Source organism: Chroicocephalus ridibundus, chromosome Z (assembly GCF_963924245.1).
Source record: "Chroicocephalus ridibundus chromosome Z, bChrRid1.1, whole genome shotgun sequence".
Lineage (NCBI taxonomy): Eukaryota > Metazoa > Chordata > Aves > Charadriiformes > Laridae > Chroicocephalus > Chroicocephalus ridibundus.
Window position 1 is genome coordinate 37044162 of NC_086316.1, and position 12818 is coordinate 37056979.

General features: G+C 40.4%; 1 protein-coding gene across 17 annotated transcripts in view; it reads left to right on the top strand.

Annotated features, from left to right (window-relative positions):
• Window positions 1-12818, top strand: part of SEMA4D (semaphorin 4D) — a 104000-nt gene that overhangs the window by 40450 nt on the left and 50732 nt on the right. For 8 of the 17 annotated variants that reach the window (XM_063321130.1, XM_063321128.1, XM_063321134.1 and 5 more), the window contains exon 1: window positions 12691-12795. The exons of 8 other annotated variants lie outside the window; for them this stretch is intronic. The gene's annotated coding sequence lies outside the window, so the exon portion shown is untranslated. Of the gene's footprint in view, window positions 1-12690; window positions 12796-12818 lie in introns of those variants that run through there. One more of the 17 variants, XM_063321122.1, reaches the window with a different exon arrangement.

Sequence of the window (12818 nt, forward strand, 5' to 3'; positions counted from 1 at the left end):
CACTCGTGATTGCATCCCATCAGGACCCATGGACTTGTGGATATCCAGTTTACTTAATTGATCTCTAACTTGATCCTCCTCAACCAACAGGAAGTCTTCCTTTCTCCAAAGTCTGGGACTCCTGAGGGCTGGGCCGAGTAGTACAGACCGAAGCAAAGACGTCATTCAATAACTCTGCCTTCTCTGCATCCTCCATCACCATGGCTCCTGTCTCATTCAGCAGTGGGCCCACATTTTCTCTAGTTCACCTTTTGCCTCCAGTATACTTGAAGGAACTCTTCCTGTTGACCTTGACAAAAATCTTCTGGTTTGTTTTACTTTTTTGCCGCCTTTTCCGGAGAACACTGAGGAAAACTACATTTATAACTAAATGTAGTTATAAATGACTTGTGAAGGAGAGTGGTATACAAAAGGTAGTTTTCTTCCTGTAGAATGCATAGACTTATGGCAGAAGTGCATCAAGAGTCTGGTTGCTCAGGGTTTCAATGTTCATGTTGATACAAATTAAGCATGGGCATTGTAAGCAAATTTTTGCTTTGCTTGGACCTAAGCTGTAATTAAGTACTTTAGGTTCAATTTGCTCTCTAGCCTTCCACCGCTGAAGTTAAAAACCAAACCTCTGAGCTTTGGGTCAAAGCAGATAATTTTTTTTGAGGCTGAATAGTCTGCTATAAGCAGAATAAAGTCTGTTGGGCTTTAAAGACGGGGATGGGTTTAAGGAGGAGAATGTGAAGCTGGCATTTGTTCTTGTAGATGAGAAGGCAGAGATGTGGAAAGATGTTGTACCTGTTAAGCCCTTCCAGAATTGTGTGTTTCCTTTAATTTGTTGTTTTTAAAATTAAATTTGGAAGCAATAGGCTTGGTAGGAGCGAAGATGGTGTCCTGCTGTAATAGTAGATTTGTTCGGTATTGACTGTTGCATATTCATTCTTTTGCCTGTGAAATGCAATTTAAATATTAGCTTGTCTTAGTAGCAGAGGAGGACTGGTGGGTCTCCTGCTAGGAGGTCTGAACTCCTGTGATAAGGCTTCTCTGTTGGTTTATGGTATATTCTGGGGAAGATTTGGCCCCTAACCAAACTGCTCAGCTGGTTTCAGCTCTATAGTCTCTTGAGACGTAGGTAATCTGTGACAGTGACATCGAGATGCTTTGGTTGTTTTAAGATCACCTAGTGAGGGGAATGCCTTTATATATGAAAGTGGTTGTAGATTAGTTTGCTTCAACTTATTAAACCAAATACTTTTCTGTAATAGTTGTGCAGAAATGTATACATGCATGTTTATATACATTTCCATAATAGAGCAAGTCCATGTTTTTTCCCCACGTTGCTTTTTAAGGGTAAACTCGTTATCTACGCATGTGTTGCAGAAACTGTCTGAACCAGACATCATATTAACCTCTATTGCCACAGGATAATTTGTGCTTAATTAGAATCAATACATTCCACAATGAGAGAAGAAAATGACCTCGTTTTTGGAAGGATGAATTACTGCCATGTGACTGGCCTTGTTCCAAGGTTTTTCCTGCACTATTCTCACCCCAGATTCTTCTGTTAAGTTTTATATGTCTATGGTATTAGCTTTTAAAATAGTATCTTTTTGTGTGTGTTCTCTAGAACCGTGTGATACTGAGAGGAACTGGGAGGTACTATTATTTTGATAGAATTATGTGAACAGATCCACTGTAAATAGAATTCTGGTCTTAGTTATACCTGACACTGTCTGTAAGACAAACTTTTCAGACTTATCTTGGTAGACCTTTATCAAACCTGAGTGTCTGTAATAAGACTTCAAGTGGAACATTTCCCCCCACCCCGTGGAGTATCAGGTATTTTCCAAGCCCGTGGTGTATCAGGTATTTTCCAAGACACTCAAAATTGGCAGCATTTTTTGTATCTCATTTCTCTGCTACATCTCCTTGTTGCTGACAGGTGCAGCAGTGCTGCATAGGGTCAGGGGACCCTAATGGGAAGGTTTTTTACAGCCCTGATTGTATCCCATTTTCACCTTTCCTTTGAGCAAGAACTGAACATTGTATAACTACAGTTCTGGTACGTCAATGAGTTTTAGCAATATGTGCTACCAAAAATAGTCTTGTTAAACTGCAGGCCTTGCATGTCCGCTGGACAGGAACTCGGTCATGTATTTGTGTCTGTCACTCTTTTTTGATGTTTTGCAAACATCTCACAACAAAGACGGCTAAGCCATTTGGACATCTGGACTGAATCACATTTAACTAGCTTATGTGGGCAAATGTTTCTACCCATTCATGCACTGAAATGTTCTGCTCCAGAGATGAATGGCTCAATGTGGTTATGATTAACTAAATTCACTTAGCTTATGCTGACTCTGGCTTTTTCTTATGAAGGTGGAAATGACTGCCAGTTTGCAGTCTAGGTTTTTTTGATTTTTAGATCCATGGAAATACTCTACTTTTGTACTTGCTCTGTTTAGCTGTCACCAGCTATAGAACCTTTATAAGCAGAAGAAAAGGAAAGACTGTCTGCAGACAGTCACATATCAGGTGCCTCTTGTGTCTGGTCAGCCGTGGTTTGGACCAAATAATACACAACATCTGAAAACATCTTTTGTTAGTTAGTGATGATGATGATTTTCTGTGCTGGTGGAGTAAATTATCAGCTTCCTTGAAACTGGAGCTGTAATAGTGGTCTGTGTGTTAAAAAGATAAAATGTCCACTAAGACCGAAGTATAAATAATCCTTAGATGGAGTTATAGACTGCCTTATTTCCAGAGCTTTGCTAATGTGCAGCAAAGGAAAATGGACTGGTGTTCTCATATTCACTCCAGCAGCTCAGAGCTGGTTGTTGGCACTCGAGCTCATAGGTGAGAACAGCTTCACACTGCTCCAAGCCGCTGCAGAAAGCAGCCCAGGGGCAGGAGGAAAGACAGTCCTTCAAGCATGCAGCCTTAAGTTGTGGCTTCAGGTTACGCTTAATTCAGTAACTGCAATTGCCTGTTCCTTGTCCTGTTCCTCCCTTCCCCACCCTGCTGTGCTGCTGCTGTTTCCTTTGAATGAGATCCTAATGATGATGGGACTGTAGGGTATCATGGTTAAAAATGTGTTCTTTGTCTTGTTCCCCTGAAATAGCTTGCTAATTTTTTTTTTTAACTTTTATTTTTACTTTTTATCCCGACCTTACCCCGTGGCCATCGCTGTGTGGTATATCACTTGGCCAAGCAAGTTATGTTTATTCTGTTCTTGTATTCTAGTACCCTCTTTAGTGCTGAATGCAAATCCTGATAGTCAGCAAGGAGCTGTTTACTGTCCAGGTAAAAAAGTTGAGGCAGTTTCACATTAGCTTCCTTAAGTCCTGGTTGATGGGCAGTGTCCACTGTGTAGATTGAAAGCCTGAGCTGAGGTCTTTGCTCCCTGTCTTGGATGCTGTCTAAACCCTGGCCTAACTATAGACTTGCCTGCAAGAGTTGACTAGTACTTGACTTTCTGGCCTGTAGACTTGCCTTATCCTCCCTCTGTTATCAGCCTTCTGCAGTCTTGTGTATGTAATTGTCACAGCCAGGCTTTTCTAAAACTGACATGTCACCCTTACTAATCCAATAGAGTTTAATCTTTTGAACTAGGAAGAATTGATGTTATTGAAATTTGACAGTAATATATGTTCCCTAAGCATTTTTGTTTGCTATTTTCCATTTAAATTTGTCAAACCAACAGCAGAAACAGCTCCCTGCTCTTCTGTGGTACCCTGCAGCTCTGAGGACCTCTTTGTTTGAGAAGCAGGATTTGTGTTTTGGGTCACATCTTCCAGCTTGCTGCAAGTAACACATTGAAGGGTTTTCTTCATCTGCTTTAATAGGTCACTTTAAGATCTTGTAAACTTAGTTGTCTTAGTTTCACAGACATTGAGGGCAAGGAGTGGGGACTACAGTATTTTTATTTTATGACCCTTTCGTCTGAGAAATGTAGTCCAGCTCTAGATTTTGTAATGCCTTTGTCCTGCATGGGCAGCAAGGTGATCCAAATAATCATGTGTTTATTTCTTGAAATCATGTGGTTTTGCCTGTTAAAGACTGTATGCTTTGCTGTCTTAGAGACCGTGCATGTTGCTTATCGGTCTTAAATTTATCACTCATCCAGGTGTCAAAATGGTGAAACAGGACCCTGCGTAGCAGTGGGAGAGAACTGCCCACCTGGCCCTTGGCTCTTCTGGCAATGTGGGAGGCAGTGGAGGGGCTAGTGTGGGGCCCTTGCTTGCACCTCTGTCTCTCACTTACTGGAATTGTGTGGGGATGTGTTTATTTAGGGCACAGAGGAAGTCTGAGGATGCAGTTTTAGCTGCAGCTCCTTGGGAAGCAGATAGCCTGCTGCATTAGCCACTCCTCTTAATAAGTGTTATACTGATGAGTTGAGAAGAAGGTAGATGATAACCGCTCTCGTAAGGTGGTGGTAGAATTTAATCGCCGCTGCTGTGATATTTTTGTATGCGGTGCAGTGTTAGTCTGCTTGATTTCCATGTGCAAGCTGTTAAAGACCAGATAGGGTGACACTGTGAGAACAGGTGCTTTTGCAAACCTGCCTGTATTCATATGCATAAGACTAAGACTGTAATGTCTCTTCTGATGGTGTTTTCTAACCTTGCTCGTAAATACTGAAAGTACAATGACACAGCCCCATGGCAGGCATGGGTCATTGGGTGCAGTTGGAAGAGAGCCCTGTGGCAAAGGAGGAGTGGAGGCTAGGATGAGACAGCAAGGAGTACTGGGAGATCCTCGTGGGCTGTGCTGTTGGCTTTTCAGCCCATTAAAGAGACAGAAAAATAAAGTTTATTAAACTTGTTTCCCCCCCTGAAAACTTAGTGGCTTAGTTGTAGAAGAAAACTATTTGGTGAGTGACATTAGCATTAAGAAGTTTAAGCTGAAAGTGTTGCAAACTGTGCGTAGTGCAGACTTTCACTGAAAGGTACAAATTGTAATTTTTATAAGTGACCTGAAAATCCTTATTACAGTGCTGTGGTTCTCAGTAAGCAGTCTTCTCACCTTCTTTCTATTGGAGTTGCTGAAGACTTTTTAAAGTCTTCCTGATAAGTAAAATTTTTTTGTGTTTGAACTGTTGTTCCTGTGCTCTGCCAAGAAGAGTCATTCCTTGAGTCCATCATGACACTTCTCTTGGCTTCCTGAGCCTGGCTTTCACCAGGAGCCTTTGTGCACTGCATAAGCTGGTGGGGCTCTCTGCTGAGCAGCTGTTTTCCCAGGCATGGTTACCTTCTCTTGGTTTGCGGTTGCCCTGTCCTTTGGAGGTGAAGCAGTTGATCCAGGCTTCTGCACTCTCTCAGGCATGGAACTGACAACTGCACTGGCAGTTAGGAAGTTAAAAAGGAAGGTTAAACCTAATATATGTATGTGAGAGCTGGGAACGTACCAAAGCATTGGACAGGAGACAAAAGTGCCTTTGAGAAGTTCTGCGCCTTGGATGGAAAGACCCATCACCCCAGAGAGGTCTGAGAGATTGTTGGTCAGCAGCTCGTCTTGGTGAGGATCTGACCAGATTGTCTTTAGGGCATGCTTTCTCAGGAACTGTCCTGTGAAACCTCACTCACGTCAGACAGGAAGTACTGACATGTCTGACATGTCAGTCAAAATCTTGTAGTAGGGAGAATGAAGCAACCCGTTTTCATACCCTGAGAAGCAGCAGGAGGTAGGAGATCTTTAGTTCCCTGTGCGTCACGAGGGGTGTGGTGAACCTAGGTGAATGTTAACTAGATGGTGCATCTCAAATACGTTACAGCAGTGATATAAACAAACCTAGTTTTTATCTTTTCATTAGTTTGTGATTGTCTTGCATAAGGTTAATTTCGAGCAGTACTTTCAAACGTTAACATTTTAATTCCTCATTTCATGGCAACAAAAAGATAAGTAAGCAAGGGCTCCTTTCCTGCTGAAGAGTGATGTCAGTTCATATCATCAGAGATGACTCACAGTGTGACAGTGTTTTACTAGAAGTCTTGAGGGAGAGGTCAGCTGTAGTGAAATTGCATAACCGTTGGCTGTCACTTTAACATTGGATGTGCCACTGATCTTTCAAAGCACATTAGAATTTTAAAAACTTTAACCTCTTCAGGTATTTTTAAAGAGCTAACAGTAAAATGCACGATACCATGTTAGAAAGATAGAGAAACTGTTTGAGCATGGGTACTCAAGTTATCTATGTTTTTTCTGTGGAATGACTATTAGTTTTGGGCTTTCTCAGAGGGGAGTCATGGAAATTTTGAGATCAATACGGAGCAGCTTGTTTTGTGCCTTGGTGTGCAGTTGTCTGACCTTGCCGGTGGACTTCTCAGACCATTGCACGCAAACTGTGGCCCAGTTTCTTGTGTGTCACTGAACAGTGACTCTGTTAGAGGCGGTAAGTGTTTCTGCCAAGCAGAAATATGTCTGCAGCCTTTAGGAACAAGGAATCTTAAATGAAGCTTGCTATTTAAAATCTGCTGTAATAAGTGAGGACCATCTGCAAAGAGTCTGACAGGAGGCAGGTTTCTTAGGAACAAAAATAATGAAAACTGTCATTCAGTCTTTAATCGTAGAAGAGCAGTAGCAAAACAGCTAATACCTGGCTGTTAGTCTGGAGTACTGATATGCAGCTTGTAGTCTATATACTCCTGGTACCATGGATGACTTCTAAGAGATCTGCAAAAGCTACTTAAGAAAAGCAAGCTGATTGCTATTATAAATTCTCAATGTAGATCTGCACATCCTGTAGGGAAACTTGAAAATTAGTGTTTTTCAATTTCCAAGAAAAAATTTGCTAGTGTTCAAGAAGTCTAAATATTGGTTTGCTGGAAAGAAGACTGTATGTGAGAACTTCCTCTGTTCATAAATAAATAACATTACCTAGCTAAGCTCACATTTTAATACCGGGGCATTTTTTTTCTTTGCTGTTAAGTGCTCTTGCAGTAGTTTAAAGGTAGTATTCCAATTACAGAAAATTGAGGGAAGCATGAAGGAGAGTGAGAAAGAAACTAATGCTTAGTAAGAATCATTGTTTTGTTTACTGCATTAAATCTGCCCTAATTAAAATGAACAAAGCCAAAGCAAAACAGCAAACTTTTAGCAAATGAGCAGCGTAACAGTTGAAACTTAAATTGAGGAAATTGATATATCCAGAGAGAACTTTGAACTTAAAAGTTTAATTGATTTGAATTAATATGTAATTATGATTTTTTTTTTTAATAGAATGAGCCATGTATTTTTGAGGCCGTATGGGGACTTTGGTTTGTTTCTTGCTCTATTAAGTGTGCTTTGGAAGAGAAAGGGCATTTTGCAATGCAGAATGACACTTAGAGTACAGGTAATGGTGGTATCTTCTTGAGTCCCGTCTCTGCCTGTTCTGGGTTGTGCAGCAAGAAAGAGGATATAGCAGGTTCAAGATGTTCTTTTTCTTTGTATCTTTTGGTGATGTGTTAACTGTAGCTGATGACCTCAGAAGATTATAAACAGGTACAGAGATGCAGCTAACAGCTTCAGCACCTCTGCAGGATCTGATCCACAAGTAACATCAATTGCCATTGAATTATCTGACATATCTCTCTAGGCTAGGATTAATTTTTGCATATGGCTGAGGTTAACCTGATTTTTCCACCATGGCATTTGAAATGTGAAAGCCGTGAGAGGTCTGGGGTGGGGATCTCTGGTTTGAAATAATGTGTGAATGGCTGCTGCTGCAGCATGTGGCGGTCAGCTTCACTGAGGAAGACTTTGTGTTTCACTGTTGAGTCCTAAACCTTGAAGGAAAGCATATAAATCTTGTCTTGCCTCTAATGTCTTCATATAATCTTAGAGTTCTGCTTTTCTGTAATACTAAAACCCCTCAAATTTAGTGTTCAAGGGCTGGAAATTTGCAGTAATTATCTGTTTTGTGAAGAAACTTTGTGGCGGAAAGTCTGTAATGTGTAGCTCTCACGTCTGTCTTTCCATTTCGTAGTGTCCTTAATTATAGTGCAAACAAGATTCTTAAAAGTTAATCATCAAGTGTAATAATAACTCTCTCTGCTACATTTCATTTGGCATAAGAAGAAGGTCATTTTAGGCTTGGCAGGAGTTAAAATCCCAGTAATGCTCATGAGAATGTTCTGCAAGTAAAGCTTCTGTTAATCCCGTTCCTGACATGCTCACACATAATTTGATGTGAAATCTGAAGCACTTTCACTGAAAGATCTGCACCTGTGTTTTTGAATGTACAGAAAGTGGTAGTATGGGCACAAACTGATACCCAGTTACTAACTAAAGGTCAAACTGACCTTTGCGTTGTTAACATCAACACAAGGGTTGTATTGAGGCAGGAACAGGTATAATTGATGCTCTACAACCTCATAGAGTGGATGTAGCAACGCGTGATAAATCGCTGCATTTGTGTAAGTTCTCCCAAAGTCAGAGCTGCTTTTTCAAACTCCAGGGTTAGTCATCACTAACTGAGTTGTTGTTAACCAAATTCTGCAATGGAACACCTACGTTTAATAAGTTCTGTTCTGCACAAACTTTTTTATAGTTGCTGGTATGTATTATTTCTTTCAATATCTTACAGAAGTGTGCAGACTCCCTGTCTGTACACAGTTAGTTTAAAAAATAGCAAAGGTTAGTGAGCAACAGTATAATAATCTAATGATGGTTAGTATAATCTTTGCCTGTGCTGTCTGTGAAAAGCACTAGCAGCTTTTTTCAAAAGTATGGTTGTGTGACTTTTCAGCATAAAAAACGCCAGTGTTGCTGTAGGGGTTTTAACATGAGGAAAAAAAAAGGTAACTCTTTTCTGAGATAGAATAACCTTAAACACAGCAAAACCTCAAACCTTTTAAAATGCTTGCCACTGTAGCTGGTTGCGTTAGGTGTTTTTGTTATGGAGAAATTATGATTTCTTAAATTTTAAGGCTATTTTACTATATTTCTATGGTGCTTGCCAAGAAAGCATGAGTTACAGCCTGCAATTGCAGATTAGTCTCCTGTCGAGATCTCGGATATTAAAAATGACTTTTGCAGGGTGGTGTCAATTCTGAATTTTGACCCTAAACCTTAGTATATCCTGATTTGCATGGGGTTGGCTGGGACATGGGGTTGTCCCACTGTGCGTGCTGTTTGCCTGTCCTTCAGAGGCAGATAAGTATCTTGAATGTGTAAGTAAATGTAAGGTTAACACCCTTGTGGCCAGGGTTTAGCTGATGAGAAGGTGCTGTAGTTTGTTACTCACCACTGGCAGAATAAAGTAAATTGTTTTAATAATGATGCTGCAGCAGGAAAAGAGCAGTGTTTACCATCAGGGACAAAGCCCTACCCTCGGATAGTTCTGACTTCTGTCTTCGCAAGATCTCTTCCAGCAAGCAGTACTGCAGCAAGCTCAGTCCCCCGGCGGGTGCCGTGCAGCATCAGAGGGGAGAGCTGCATTATGTCCATCAGACCTAATCCCAGACAGCCCTCAGTCCTTCAGGGTTTTCTTTTTCTGGCCAGGATCCCCCAACTCTTCCTTGCTTTTTCTTTTATTTAGCTGTGAGGTGAAGCTGGGGGGACTCAGAGTGAGTGTAGCTCTTTACTGGTCTTCCTGCTACATTTTTTTTTTTATTTTTTTCCCAAGGAAGGCTCAGACAGAAGTGGCCAGAGGTAGCAGGCAGGCGTGACAACTTAAGTAAGCAGGCTGGACCCCTTGTAACTATAAGGGGGGAGAGCAGTTATCTCGCTTGTTTCTTCCAGGCCCGTTTTGGGGATCCAGGGGTTTTAAGCCCTGGATGGGCTTAAAGGTGATTTTTAAGCCGTTCGCCCTGGCACAGTGTTAAATTTCTGATGTGTCTCTCAAAATTAAAGTGTTTGCATAATTTCTTATTAGTGCACAGTTGTTGTCTAGGACCTATAAAGCCTAAATTTCTGTAATTAAATAAGAGTATGGATAGAAGAATGGATTACCACATATTACAAGTGGAATACTGCAGGGGAAAGAAGAAAACGGCAGTGACCTGGTGACAGGCCAGATATGAGAGCCAAGCATGTCGAACTCCTGTCAGTGCAGGGAAAATGACATTGCTGCTTGGTGCTATTGACGCTGTACCTGAAAATAAAACTTGATATTTGTTGTCTGAGGGTCAGATACCAAAGAATGGGAATGGAAGATAAAAATAAGATGTTTCTACATTTTTTTCCATTATTATGGGGATGAGCAGACCTGAGGAAAATTACCAGTTATAGTGGGAGTTTTTCTGTTATTAATCTTTAGCCTGTAGCAGGTTCTTAGTGGAAATAAATTTGCAAACTCAACTGGTTTTAGTTTGAGAAGGTTCACTGTGCAACTTCCATCCCACAACTTGTTGGTGGAGAGGAAGGAACTGATGTTCTGTTTGACTCAAAACCTCTTGTCTCTCTCATATGAAAATGTGGGTGTTGAAACTTGCTGCAGAAAAAGCAGCTTGCAAAACTAACAGCACCTCCATGGAGGCACTGGCTTCAGCTCAGTACCTGTGAAAGAGAATTGACAGCACTTGATGGTGATTTTCAAGTAGCTGACATAAAAATACAATATGTATTTTTCTTAATCAAGAAAAAAACATGGCATTTTGAAAGAGGGCTTTACTGCACCGCCTTTCAACATATGTACGTGCCTGATGTAGGACAACTTGCACAGCTTTGACTGTTTAGCTGGGACGATTCACATCAAATGCAAAGCTGGTTGTGTGTAGTGCGCAGCAGAAGCTGCATCCGAACCTGGAAACTTAAAATTATTATTACAGATCTGTTTGCCAGTTGAATGTTATAGTTCTTTGTCCCAAATGAAAATGGGAATGTGAATACAAAAGGATTCAGGAATGTATGAATTTCCTGTGGTCTGTTCTGGTTGTTCTGCTATCGAGTGGGCATGTTTTTAACATGATACGAAGTATCACCCTAACCAGTCTACTGTCATTCTCATTATGTTATGACTTTGTGCAACTGGACATGGGAGAGAGGAAGATAGTTTTAAAGAGGTGTGTATGATAAGGGAATTGCAATGCATGATCATTAAGATAGGGCTATTCAGAAGCACAACAAATTTTACCTGTGTTCATAACTCAGAAATGTCCTTACATAACTTGCAAAGCTTGAGGAAATGCCTTTTTGTAGCTTTTTGGTTGTGGGTTTTTTTTTTTTGGACATGAACAGTTTTGTTCTGTTTTCACAAAGAAAAAAAAGGGTAAATTCCACCTGTGAAACTTAATTGTTTTTTAATAGTAAATACTGCTGCAAGGTTCAACTCCTGAATTTCATACAGCCAAACAGCGAAGTTTTGTTTTTGTTAGTTCTCTGCTGTTTTGAATAACTTGGTTCAAATGTCCTACTTAAGCAACATTATGCAGCTCCCCCAGGGAAGCTGTGCTGTGACTTACACAACCAGGGAGCCGACTCTCTGGCTCCTTGAACTGAAGTCACCTGTTTTCTGAGCACAGAAGCCTTTACTCAGGACGGACAGATAACCTATACCAAGGCTTCTCTTCAGTAAGTGCACAACACTTTTCTGTGCAGGTTGGAGAAGTGCAGTTTTTTAATCTTGTGTGCTGAGATGAAAATTACTTTTCCTTTTCTTCCTCCTTCACCTAATGCCGATTCATTTTAGGGTCTGGGGGAAGAAGAAAAAGGAGGCAGTGATTCGGATGTGTTTTTAAGGTTTGTTTAAAAGCTGTCTTTGCATTTTGCCTTCTTGCTGTAGGTGCCCCTGAGCAGTGCATGCTGTTCACAATGCATAGGGAAATGTACAACCTAAGTTGGATGTTTTCAGTGGTCAAACTGGCTGAGGATGTTTTGGTACTGAAAACCTCTTGTTATTTGACAAGGTGGCTTTTGTATTTGCTTCCTCTGAGAGTCAAGAAATTTCAGGGTCTGGCACCTGTCAGTAACTGGCATAATTTGTTGAACCGACTGAAAGCCTGAAAAGCCTGAATCTGTAACTGAATAGTAGGGGTTTTCTACACTATTATAGTAAAATAGTCTGTTCTTTATGCATTGAAGACTCACTTCCATGTCTTCTCATTACCTGCATTTTTTAGAAGAGGACATGCATTTCTCAAGGCAAGAGTGAGAAAGAAAAATTTCAAGACAGCATTGAAAAATGCTAACTATGGAACACTGTGAAGTTAACACCTTGGTGTTTTGTGATCTCAGTGTTCAGATAACTCTCTTGAATATTATATCCAGACTATCACCTGTAAACACTGGTAAGTGCAGCTTATGTAAAGAACCAGAGAAAGTGAAAAAAGGAAATACTGGAGTAAAAAATAGTTGAAAAGTGACAAAAGGTGTTATCTGAAAGTGACAAAAGATGTGATCAAAGTTCTTAAGTTAGGTGGTATTGTTGATTTTTAGCTTTTCTAGGTTGCTGTATTGTCACAGTGAATATGGAAATACGTAACATTCATTCACTTCTCTTTCTAATATTATGAGGCATTTCCACATAATTGGCAGCTGATAGTCTTTTGGGTAAGACATGCCTGTGAAATAAAGCCTGTAGTACAGACTTCCTGGTGGTTGTGTGGTGTTTTTTGTTGTGTTTTTTTTGTATGTGTTTTTTTTTTTTTAATGTGCTTCATTCATTCTGTTAAAGAACATTAGCCAAAAGTACAGGCAGAACTTAAACTTTGTTTTCTTTTATTTTTCATTGAATACTTAGAGTAAGATTTGGAGGCTCATCTGCTGTTTCTTCTTGTTCAGGTTTTAGCACCAACAAATCATTTTCTGGATTGGTCCTTTTCTGATAGAAGGAGGAGGAGACCTTTTAGGTTAATAAGCGGTGATGCTTGTGTGGTGAGAGAAGAGGTAATTGCCTCCTTTATACTGAC